The 12,311-nt window shown below is 50.7% G+C and overlaps 1 protein-coding gene across 1 annotated transcript in view; it reads left to right on the forward strand.

Annotated features, from left to right (window-relative positions):
• The window catches only part of LOC129649455 (transient receptor potential cation channel subfamily V member 3-like), a 58,052-nt gene that overhangs the window by 18,132 nt on the left and 27,609 nt on the right, over positions 1–12,311 (forward strand). The gene's annotated exons all lie outside the window — the stretch shown is intronic.

Genomic DNA, 12,311 nt, shown 5'->3' on the forward strand with positions numbered 1-12,311 from the left:
TTGGTTTTAATTTCAGTACTTAAACTACGATTCTCTGCTGTCTTCCGGCCTCTGTTGTTTCTGATGAAAAATCACCCATAATTTGCACTGCTGTTCTCCTTTCTGTAGTGTCTCCCCTCACTCCCTCAACTGCTTTCAAAATACTCTCTTCATCTTTGGTTTTCAGCATTTTGACTAAAACATGCTTAGGTATGCTTTTCTTTGGTTTTATCTTGCTTGTGGTTTGTTGCGATTCTTGGATCTGTACATCAATATGTTTCATCAAATTTTGGAGACTATATACACTTCGCTTTATTTTCCCTATGTTCTTTGTTTTACAGGCATGTTGGGCCGTTTGATATTGTCCTGTGGGCTTCTGAGGCTTTGTTCATTTTCCCTCAAATTTGATAATTTCTACTGATCTGTCTCCAAGTTCATTGACCCTTTCCTCAGTCATCACCAAACCGCTATTAAGCCCGTTCAGTGAATGGACTATTTGGTTCTGGAATTTCTATTTGGTTCTTTTAAAAAATAGTTTCCATTTCTCTCCTGAGATTCCTTAGCTGTTCCTTCATTAAGATTGTTTTCCTGGGACTTCCTAGGTGGTCCAGTGGTTAAAACTCCATTCTTCCAATGCAAGAGACATGGGCTTGATCCCTGATTAAGAACTAGGATCCCAAATGTTGTGTGGTGTGGCCAAAAAAAAAAAGATTGCTTTCATTTTGTTCTTTGAATGTATTTATAATAGCTGCTTTTGATTCTCCACCTACTAAATCTGCTAAATCCAACATTTGGGCCATCTTGGGGTTAGTTTCTACTGACTGGTTTTTTCTTGACTGTGAGTCACATTTCCCTGTTCTTGTATGTCTAGTAACTTTTAATTGTATACTGGGCATTGTAATAATATGTTGTAGAGACTTTTGATTGAATTTTCATTTTAGCTGGCGGTTCAGTTACTGATGAATCACTTTGAACTTGTGTATGCTTAGCTTTAACATTTAATTATGGTAGATCTGTGGAAATGTCAAGATGTTTACCAATCCCATCAAACTTGTGGGACTTGACCTCCAGACTCTTTCCACTGTGGATCTTGTCAGCACTTGACTTTAGGTTTTTTAAGGTGGGTCTCTCTCTCTCTCTTTTTTTTGTTCTTGGCTGAGCTTCTGGGCAGTAGGATCTTAGTTCCATGATCAGGGATCAAACCCATGCCCCCTGCATTGGAAGCAAAGAGTCTTAACCACTAGACCTCGGAAGTTAGAGTGGGTCTTGAGTAGACCTTATTCTAGTGTGTATAGAGTAAGTAGGGCATTTCTGGTATTTTAACTTGATCCTCAGAGTAGAAAAAGGGTGTAAGGAGGCCTGTCCCCTGGTTGGACTGGATCTCCAATATTGCTCAGTACTGTTCAGATTCTGATGTTTCTGTCCCACTTTCAACCCCACAACAGCCACTCTCTGATAAGTTGTACAAGTATACTAACTCTGAGCCAAGTACTTGAGGGGAACCCCAGCCCAAAGACTTCTGGACCTCTACCCCCACAGCTCCCTTCTTCTTCTCCTGCACCCTGTCCCAGGAATTCTAGCAGCTTCAGCTGCTCAAAACTCTGCTCTCTTCTTCCTTAGCTCAGAGGCACTTCCACACTCTGCTGAGACTCCAACTCACTACAGTCTGAGAACTAGTCCCTAGAGAGTACTTTAGGGCGATCACCGGACTCACCTTGTGAATTTCACTTCTCTCAGCAATTGCCGCTTCTCAGTCTGTGGTCTTACGCCTGAAGACATTTGCTGCATGTATTTTGTCCTGTTTTACAGCTGTTTACAGCAGGATGGTTGGCCATCAGAGCTAGAAGTGGAAATCTATTTTATTAAGAGGCTTACTTTTGGAAAACTACTCAAGGGCTTCATCGGTTTTCCCAAGGGCCTCTTTCAGGCCTCTATACTTCCCCCTGCTCACCCCGAGTTTCATTAGAAGCATCCCCTGTGTCATGTCAGAGTACTTATTGATGCTCTCTTTTTCAATTGTTAACTGCTCCAGCTTCACCACAGAGCCATTCAGAGATGGCTTTGCATGTGATATGAACAGTCTTCTGACATTGCTCTTATTGATTCCATGAAACTACGCACCTTTGACAAGATTTGCTGTTTCACTTTGCAGTTGTGTCTGCATGACATTGTTGACAGTTTACAGCATTGCTCATTCACTGTGCTATTAATAAAGCCATTGACCCAGTGGCAGGGATACACACACAACTCATGTTACTTGGGGTGTGGCTAGGAGATGGTTAGAGGTTCCCTGGTTTCACACATATGATTAATTAGGAAGCATTTCCTGAAGATTTTGCTTTCCTAATCAACTTTGTAACAGTGGAAACTCCTGTAATGAGTAGTGAGATCATTTAATAATGAGGAACTCTCCGCACCCACTTAGCCCATGTGATTGGGAAGGGGTGGGGGAATGCATCAGAGAAAGGGCAGGGGAGATAGTGGTCAGTGGCTGAGCCAGGGAGAGCATGTGAGGGGGTCTCGGCATCAAGACTGAGGGAAGTGGGCTCTGGGAGCCCCATGCCTTCTTTGAGGGCCCAGGAACTGGAGCTGGGCCAAGCAGTCTCTGAGGTTGGGTTTCCCCACCAGCCAGCCAGCCAGGCAGGAAGGAGATGGTGTCTCAGTGAGCACTTGGCCTGTCTCCCCATGGAGCCCCCCTGCTTCTATGCCTTTCCTAAAACCTCCTCCAGCCATCTACTTGGCATCAGACGGGGCTTGGGGAGCAGGCCAGGGTCAGCCTGTGGGCCCGGGGGAAACCCAGGACCTGGAGAATTCAGCTGGGCCCAACTTCCCATGTTCCTGATGCCTTTGAGATGTGGCCAGGACAGGACACCAGCGGAGGGGAATGAACTGTGGCCTGAGGGTAGAAGGTATGATTTAGGCTGGCTTTCTAGAGAGATCAGACCCGAGAGGGCCAGCCAGAGGGCTTGGCTGACCGGGGCTCTCGCAAGTGGGAGGAAAGCTTGTACAGCTGTCCCTCTCGGCTGTCACTTCTCTGAGGGTCACTCTGTGGCGGGGGTGGGGGGAGTGGCTGAAGATCCTAATGAGGGTGACAATGGGGTCTTCCTCAGAGCCTTCCTGGGATTTCAGGCCACACATGAGAGCCCACGTCAGGGCCCAATGTCATTATGATTCCCTTGGCATTGTTCCCAATCCGCTGTGCACCGGTGGGGTCTGGGCTCCAGATCCTGATTCTCTGGCTGGTGTTCATCCCCCTGCAGCTGATCTGGTGTGGAGTCACTCCTGGGGCAGCCCCAGTGCCTCTTTCCCTCTCTCGTGGACAGGGAAGAAACAGAGGCTGAGAGTAGCAAGCCCTGGACTCTCCTGGGGCCACAAGCAAGTCAGGGTGGAGTCGAGGAGGGGAATTTAGGAGCTGCCTGAGCAGATGAGGCTCCTGGAGCAGCTGAGGGAAGAGGAAACGGCCCCCATCCCTGTGTCTCGGAAGCACTGAGGTGCCTACACCCCACTTAATCTAGAGGGTGGTAATGCCAAACAACTCTTTGGTATCATTTTGCTGCCTCCAAGGCAGTATTAGGCTTCCCTGGTGGCTCAGCGGTAAAGAATCCGCCTGCAATGCAGGAGATGCAGGTTCCATCCCTGGGTCGGGAATTTCCCATGGAGAAGGAAATGGCAACCCACTCCAGTATTTTTGCCTGGGAAATCCCATGGACAGAGGAGCCTTGCGGGGTACAGTCCATGGGGTTGTAAAGAGTCAGATACAACTGAAGTGACTAAACAACAACGAGGGCAGTAATAGTGTTTCGTCATCGTTCAGTTGCAGGGAGGAACTGGAAGAACTTTGCCCTGGTTCCCCTCTTAAGAGATGCAAGTACTCGAGAAAGGCACCCTGCCCAGCCTGAAGAAGTTCACCTGAGGCACTTCACAGGGTCCCTCAAGCCCGAAGATGCTGAGATCATCAACGATTCTGCGGCTTTAGGGGAGAAGTGAGGGACTGCACAGGGTGCTCTCGGCCCTGTGGGCCTTGGGTACCCCACTGCCACTGGTGATGGGCATGTAGGGGCCTCTAGGGATGTCTCAGCAACCTGGCCCCACCAGCGTCGCCTCCCAGCCTTTACTGGACCGCACGGGACAAGCTGTGGGAGGTGTTGCTGGATGCCCAGGAAGAGTCATCCAACCTTCGCTGTCCCCAGCTGCATCTCCTAAGACAAAAGGATCTCGCTTTCTGGGGTTTACTGACTTTATCAAACATGCGAATGAGAAGTCTCCACATGCGCGTATGCAATGCCCCTTTGATTTTCTATTCCTAGGAGTGAAAGGCAGCGAAGCCCAGGGAAACACCTCTGAGAACAAAATGCTTCCTTTGAGATAAAATGCCGAAGCGCCTGTCTGAATCGTGCTTAGTATCTCCCCTGTCCAGAGTGGTCTGGGATGGTGATGGTTGCTCAGTTGGAGAAGGTGGGGGAACCTGGCCCCCTTCCCAGCTCTGCCAGAACCAGGTGTTTCTGGAGTGACTCCCTTCTCCTATGTGATGCATCATAGTTCCAAAAATATTAGCTCTGCTGCTGCTGCTGCTAAGTCGCTTCAGTCGTGTCCGACTCTGTGCCACCCCATAGATGGCAGCCCACCAGGCTCCCCCATCCCTGCTGTTCAAATAAAAGTATGGGACCATGTCCCAAAACCATGTGGCAAGAATTTTTTTAATAATCTTCCATCTATAGTGGCCATAGTCCCTGCTTGCCTGCAGTGGTACCTATTTCCATCTCCACTCAACTTGCCATCCATCAAATAAATACAGAAATAAACATATATGTCATATCAAGTGTGAACTTCGTGTCAGTCATTGGGCCAGTGTAGCTCTTTGGTTCCATGTGGTCTATGTGTGCATGTGTGTGTACCCGTGTGCATATATGTGGAACCCTGTAATGCTAGGAGCCTCTGGTCATGCTTTAGTTGTTACCTGTGGGTGAGGGCACTCCTCCTACCATAGTTAGCAAACTGTGGGCCATGGGCCAAATTGGGTCTGCCACCTGTTTTAGTAAACTTTAAAAAAATTTTTTTGGCCAGTGTCCTGCAGCTTGTGGGACCCCAGTTCCCTGACCGGGGATCAAACCCACATCCCTTGCTTTGAAAACATGGAGTCTTAACCACTGGAGTACTGGAGAAGTTCTTAAACACACTTTTATTAGCAAGCAATGTAGCCATTCATTTATATACCATCTCTGGCCATTGTCGTGCCACCATGCAGAGCTGAGCAGTTGCAAGAGATTGAATAGCCTGCAAATAGCTGCAAAGCTGGGCCTTTCTAGAAAATTTTGAAGACTCCTATATTATGGACTAGAATTTAAGAAGGAATGATCTAGAAAAGCACTTTGTCCCAGACACCAATGGGTTTTGTTATGTCTGTGGAGTGTGGAATGAGCTATCCAGTCATTAACTTGTTGGGTGTTGGTCCACAAGATGAAGGATGACATTAGCTGAGGCCAGGCTTCAGTCCTTTTGTGAGAGGTCTATCCAGAGGGAACACTGGGTCACCCTCCTCCGAATTCTGCAGCAGCACGTCCACCTCCACACACAAGTCCAGCAGAGGAGCCTGGATCTGGTTGATGAAGGGGCTGGGCGTGAAGTGAGCCTTGGCCAGACCACAGCAAAAGAGCTCAGTGGAGGAATACTGCTGACTAGAACTCGTGGAGTATTTATATAAAGTGCTCAATGTTTATTATCCTTTAAGCCTCCTAACACCTCATGAAGATTTATTATTACTTCCATTTTATAGATGAGAAAACTGAGACTGGGACTGTTAGTAAGGTTACATAGCCAGTTAACAGCAATGCCTGGGTCTGACCCCAGGCAAATTGGACTCCAAAGCTCAAACTTGACTGTGATGCTAGGCTGAGTGGCAGAGAACCAGCTGGGGCATGCCAGCCTATCCCCGGGTAAGAAGGGAGATGTGCAGCCTTCTGCTTCCTGGTTCGGTTTGGGAATCCTTGCTTTACTTGTAGGGCTTCCTCAGAAAACACGTAGATGTCAGATGTTTTTAAATTTCTGCAAATTGGATCAACTTTCAGACTTAGTTCTAGAGGGATATTGTGGATGCTCTTTTGTAAAAGGAATGATTACAACCTTTTGTGTGAACCTGCATTGTTTAAAGGAGGACACAGCTGCAACCAGCCTGATCTTTTTGTGTCTGTTTCTGTCTCTTGATCTCTCTCTATTCCCATGTCCCCTGCTGTCTATCACTCGGAGGTAGCGTGAGTCACCACCACCCAGAATCCCCCAGGGCAGGCTGCTCAGCTCTGCTAGCCCAGAGACAGTTGTGGCCACCAGGACATAGACAGACCCTCCACTGACCTTCAGGTGGGTCCACTCAGGCCTGAGGCTGCTGATGGAGGTCTGCTTGGCTCCTGGTCCCCATCCCCTTCCCTCACTGCACCCAGTGGGGCATTTCCCAGAATAGGCTAAGAGGTCTGTCCCTCCCTGGCTGCACCCACCCCACAGAGATCCCCTTCTCCCTTCTCCTTCCTGGAGAAGGGGATACTTGCGAGGCCACAACCTGGGTCTGATGTCTGCAGGGCTTGGAAGATGTGGGGAAGAGACCTGCTTAAGGGGTCAGGCCCGACTCAGTGCCCTGGGGCCACTCAGTGGCTGAAGCCAGACTCAGCAGAGCATCTCTGATGCCCCCCTGAGTTTAGACGTTCCCCAAGGTTGTCACCACTCCTTCAATGTGCCCGAGTCTCTTGCCTCCAGGTCTCTGCTCTGTCACGCCATCCGTTTAGACTGTCCTCCAGAAACCATTAGGTATCATTTCAGTACCATGGACCTTTACGTCTCTGCACAGAGAAGAATTTGGCTAGAGGCAAAGTGATCGATAACAAGTGATTTATTAGCATAGGAGGCTTCTGAGGTTTACAAACTGGCGGGTGAGAGACACCATGCCCCGAGAACTTAGTGGGCTACAGTTTAATAATCAAAGGAAAAGTAGGGAGGAGGAGAAGAACTTCTTTGTCTTTCTTGAGTAGACATCATGCTTCCATCATCAGCTCCTCCTCCAGGTTGAGCTAGGGAATTTTCTTGTTCCTTGGCAAGCTAGGCCCACAGATTACTGTGTTTTATGTGTACAGAGAACATGTCCTAGGAATCACGAACTTACTGAGCACACTGGGCAGGATGTGGGGCTCATGCCACCTTTGTTAGTTGTCTGGGGGCATGTCTCATGCTTCTGTTGCATGGTTTTGTTGCTAAGCAAGCCTGCTTGGTTTTGTGGCTAAGCAAACCTTTCTTGAGTAATCATTCATTTACAGGGGTCTCCCATAGTCCCCTAGTGGGATTCATTAATCACCTGTGTGTGCTCAGTTGCGGTTGTGTCCAGCTCTTTGCAAACCCATGGACTGTAGCCCATCAGGCTCCTTTGTCCATGGAATTTTCCAGGCAAGAATACTGGAGGGGATTGCCATGTCCTCCTCCAGGGGGTCTTCCCAACCCAGGGATCGAACCCACGTCTCTTGAGTCTCCTGCATTGGCAGGCAGATTCTTTACCACTGTGCCACCAGGGAAGTGATTTAATCACCTACTTTGTCCTTTTACTCTGTCCCTATCACTCCCTCCTTCCAAGTCCAACCCAAAAATTCTTCACTGAATCCCTCCCCCAGCCCCCATTAGAGGCGCTTCCTCCTCCTGAGTAGCCCAAGTCCTTTTTGTCCTCTAACCTGTTTGGTGGGGTTAGATTTTCTACCCGAGCCTGGCTCCCTTATGGCTCACAGCTCCTTGAGGGTGGAGACCACTTTTCCCAGTTCTGAACCCTACACTGAGCCCTGGTTTCCTGCCTGGCCTCCCAGTGTGGGCTCCCATGATGTGTTGGATTCAGTGGGATTGAATGCAGACCAGCCCCTACTCCACACACAGCAGAGGGGGCTCCCCTTTCTCCATGCTGGGCATACTGCTTGCCTTTGGGAGGGAGACAGGGGCAATGGCTGGCCTTTGAGAAAATGTGCTCACACACACGGCAAAATGCAAATACTCAAGTTGGGCAACAGCTCCACCCTTAGGGCTCAGAGGCAGTCAGGGAGGAGCAAGCTGGAAGGGCTGGGGGCTGAGTCAGGAGGGGCAATTACTGGAGTCATAGAGGACAGACTATGTTTGATCTAAGATGGGGCTTTAATGGGGTTTCAGGGAGTGATGAAGCTGGGATGTGTGCTTGGATTGTGTGCTTGCGTGCGCGTGCACGCATGTGCTCAGTTGTGCTGACTCCTTGTAACCCCTTAGACTGTAGCTCACCAGGTCCTCTGTCCTTGGAATTTTCCAGGCAAGAATACTGGAGTTAGTTGCCATTTCCTACTCCGGGGGAATTTCCTGACCCAGGAATCAAACCTGTGTCTTTTGTGTGTCCTGCATTAGTAGGCAGATTCTTTACCACTGGATCACCTGGGAAGCTTTGGGGCCCCCCTCTTCACCCACACCTGAAGCTTGTCAGCCACGGATCCAGCTTTTCTGCCCCTTACTGGCCACAGGTCCTGCTGTCCCATGGTCAGAAGCTTGGCCTGCCTCCTGCCTCGGCCCAGGCCTGGCAGGTTGTGTTGATGAGAGATGGAGGGCCCTGTCCCCACGGCACCCGAGGAAGTCCCTGCCACATGGCTCACCGGCGCTGTCCCTGTCAGCAGAGACTTCCTGCTCCATCCCAGTCCTGTCTCGCCTGCGGGAACAGGTGTGTAATTCCTGAGTGAGGCAGAGACCGTCAGGGCTGCCCCAGCCCTGCTCCACCCTCCTCACAGCTGTGGCCTGGGCGAGGAGGGAGGGCTCAGAGTCTCCCCTGATGCTCCAGCCTTGGAAGCAGGTGGCCTGGCAGTTGAATGCAGGATAAAACAAAAACAATTCATAGCTGCCATTGTTTATAGAGTTCTTTCTGTGCTCTGGTCCTTGTTCTAGCCCTTTCTACGTATTGTTGCATGTAACAATACGTAGTACCTCTGCAGGGTGGGTTTATTATGTACATTTCACAATGAACAAATGGAGTTTCATGAGAAATGACTTGCCCAAGGTCATACAGTCTAGGGGTGAAGCTGTCTGACACCCAGGTCTGTGGTGCATAATTTCTGCTGGGAAGCATTGAATGGAGACTTCTGTCTCCAAGGGGACTTGATCCCAGGTTTTGAAGGATGGAAACCAAGCCTTGGAGATGGCCACTATGGGGTCAGTGGGCCAACCCTTGGTGGTGGCCTGGCCTTCCAGGGTTGGCCCTGAGCACTCAGTTCATTTGGCCTTCCTACCAGCAGGATCTCTGACTTCTCACAGCATCCTTGGGAAGTAAATGTGATGAGGGTCGTGATGTGAAGCATCAAATACCAGAGAAGAGTTGGACCAGACCCTTAGTCTTGGTACCTGCCATCTCCCGGTCTTCTCCTGGGTTGGGGTGAGGCTGCCCTGTGGGCGTGGGGGTGACTCAGGCAGCGCACGTGGGCGGTGGGCCGGAGCTGTAGCTGTGGCTGGTGGGCGTGGCCTGCCTGGCACCACGGGCAGGTGACCCAGCCAGTTCTGCCTCTGACACTTCATTCCAGCCATCCCTCTGACTACGATGAGAGCCTCTCGCCGCCTCGGCTGTAGTCCCGCCGGGGCGCCCTGGGCCCCGGACATGCGGTGATCTGAGAAGAAGGCAGCCACTGCCACACCTGGACTTCACCAGATAAGTCTCTGCCGCACAGGTATCGAGTGCTCTCCAAGGTCCCAGGGGGCCCAGAGCGAGGACCTCAGGGGTCCCTCTGGGCCATGCCTGCCCTTTGCTGATTGGTCTCAGTTGGGACTGGGAGAAAGCTTGGGCCTCTAGCAGGGGAGGCAAAGTTGGATGTGAGCTCTTGGCCACTGGGAGTGTGTGAGAGCACAGGCTGTGATGGAAGTGGGCACCTTCCACCGAGGTTTGGGGGTCTCAGGGAGGGCGGACACTCATAGCTGCCCAGGGCAGAGGTGAGGCTCCTGACACCTCTAGCAGGCCCTGGGGATGTGAACTCCAGGGCAGCAGTGTGATGGGAGCTCAGGTTGGGATGAGAAGGCCCCAGAGCCTGAGAGGGATGGGGCCCAGGTGTCTCATAGGGGCTGAGCCAGCAAACCCTGGATGGGGGTGGGCCCTGTGGCCCCAGGCCAGCACTATCTCCCAGGAAAGTTCATTCTAGTCAGTGCCGGGGCTTGGGAGGCCCTTCCCAGGTGAGGAAGCCGAATCCCTGAGAGAGGGAGGGCCAGGCCTGTGAGAGAGTCCAGCAGGTGAGAACACAGGTTTACGAGGTGACTCAGGCAGCTAATTATAGCTGCTGCAGTCTCCCCAGCCACAGTTCTCCTGACCCTCTCCTGCTCAGGCAGGGACTGCCCTACACTCACTGGCCAGGGCAGAGAAGATGGAGCATCCAGAGGTCATAAGTGAGAGACATAAGAGACCCTTTAGCCCATTTCTTAGAAGGGAAAAACTGAGTCTCAGGGAGGGATAAGGGACTTGCCCTCCATTCCTCTCTTCCAGTGTTGGCCCAGCCCAGCCTTTAGCCCCATCTGTCCACAGGTCGCTTTGGGCTGATGGAGGTGGTATGACTGTGGATATGGCCAGGGATCTGGTGCTGACGGGTCTTTCTTAATGAAATGCCTGAGGCCCCCCCTCGGAGCTCCCTGCCTCAAGGTGCCTGCACTCCAGGGCTGATGTCCCCTGCCCCTTCTCCTCCCCTCTTCCAGGGCTGCTCATGTTTAGTGGAGGGGGCAGGGTGGGGGGGGCGGTAATGAGGCTCTCTCATTTCTAAACCTCACTACAGTCTGAACCAGGTTACGGCTGTGATGCACAGCACTTTCAGATAATAACTAGAATTATGACTGAACGCTTTACCAGAACACATCAGAATTCCGTATAATCTCTAGAATATCTGCATCAGCAGTAACCTGGTTGCTTTAAACATGCCTTCTTAAGTCTTTCTGTCATTTTAGATAGCTATGGTTTCACTCTGATGCCTCTGCAAAAATGCCTCCCCTTCAAGAAGATTTATAAAAGGGACTTCGGAGCAGTGCGAATAATTGTAATGGGAAACCTGATGGCTTCATAAAGCTGTTAACAGAAAGGATGAGTTATAGGGGACTGAGTAAACTGGTAGATGTGGTTATAATCTTATGGTTTCTATCTTTAAAAATACTGGTTTAAATCTGTTTTCCAGGGCTAAGGAAAATCTTCCCCTTAAACTGATTAATCGCTGTTTTAATTTGTTTTCAAATTTGTCTGTGCTTTGTGCCTCCCTGCTGCTCTATGTCTTTGTCAGTGTCGCTAGATCCATTACTTATATCTTGTCTAATTTATAAGATTATGGTCTCTTACAATACCAAGTCTGTAACCAGGCCTCCAACAAAACGTATATGGCTAAAAATACAACATAAAATCATTGTAATAGTGTAATTCTACATATCAGGCTTCCTTGGTGGCTCAGACGGTAAAGAATTTGCCTACAATGCAGGAAACCTGGGTTCCATCCCTGGGTTGGGAAGATCCCCTGGAGAAGGGAATGGCAACCCAATCCAGTATTCTTGCCTGGAGAATTCCATGAACAGAGGAGCCTGGTGGGCTACAGTTCATGGGGTTGCAAAGAGTCGGATATGACTGAGCGACTAACACTAATACACACAGTCAGAACACAGCACAATCCAGACACCTCCTCCAGAGAGCTCTCCTATGTGGGTCAGGATCACCAATGGCCCCCCTCCACCCAGCCGGGCTCTTCTTATAGAAATCACCCCCTCTGGCCTCTCCGTGTCTCCAAGGGTGGCTCAAACTAACTGCAGAGTCAGCTCCTATCCACACAACCCTTTCCTCTGTCCGCCCCTTCCTCTAGGGCCAGCCCACCACCCCAGCTGGCTGGTCCCGGCGGCAGCCTCCTCCTGGCCTCTGGTCTCCTCCCTCTCCCTCGTGCTGTCTCCTATAGGACCCAGATCCCTCTCATGTCCCCCCTGCCTTCAGGCTCAGTTCAGGAACAGCAACTCCTGCTGCTGTTCCAGGCCCAACATGCTCTCGAGCCTCTTACTGCCCAGGGGTCCAGTCACACCAGCTCCTTGTTCCTTGCTGAACTTTCTTGACCTCTGGTCTTTGCTCAGGCTATCCCCTCTGCCTGGACAGGCCTCCCCATCCACACAGAAACCTCTAAGTTCCTTTCAGTTTTCTTGGAAGACGTAGCAGTTCCTCTTTCCAGTACTCCCTCCAGCCCAACATAGGGTCCAGCCCATATGAGCATCAGTGAGACAGGTCTGTGCTGAGTGGGGTGAGGCTCAGCTGCTCCCTCCAATGGGCAGATAGCCACTAGGCTGGTTACACTCAGCTTTGGGGAGCG

This window comes from Bubalus kerabau, chromosome 4, assembly GCF_029407905.1.
Source record: "Bubalus kerabau isolate K-KA32 ecotype Philippines breed swamp buffalo chromosome 4, PCC_UOA_SB_1v2, whole genome shotgun sequence".
Classification (NCBI taxonomy): domain Eukaryota; kingdom Metazoa; phylum Chordata; class Mammalia; order Artiodactyla; family Bovidae; genus Bubalus; species Bubalus kerabau.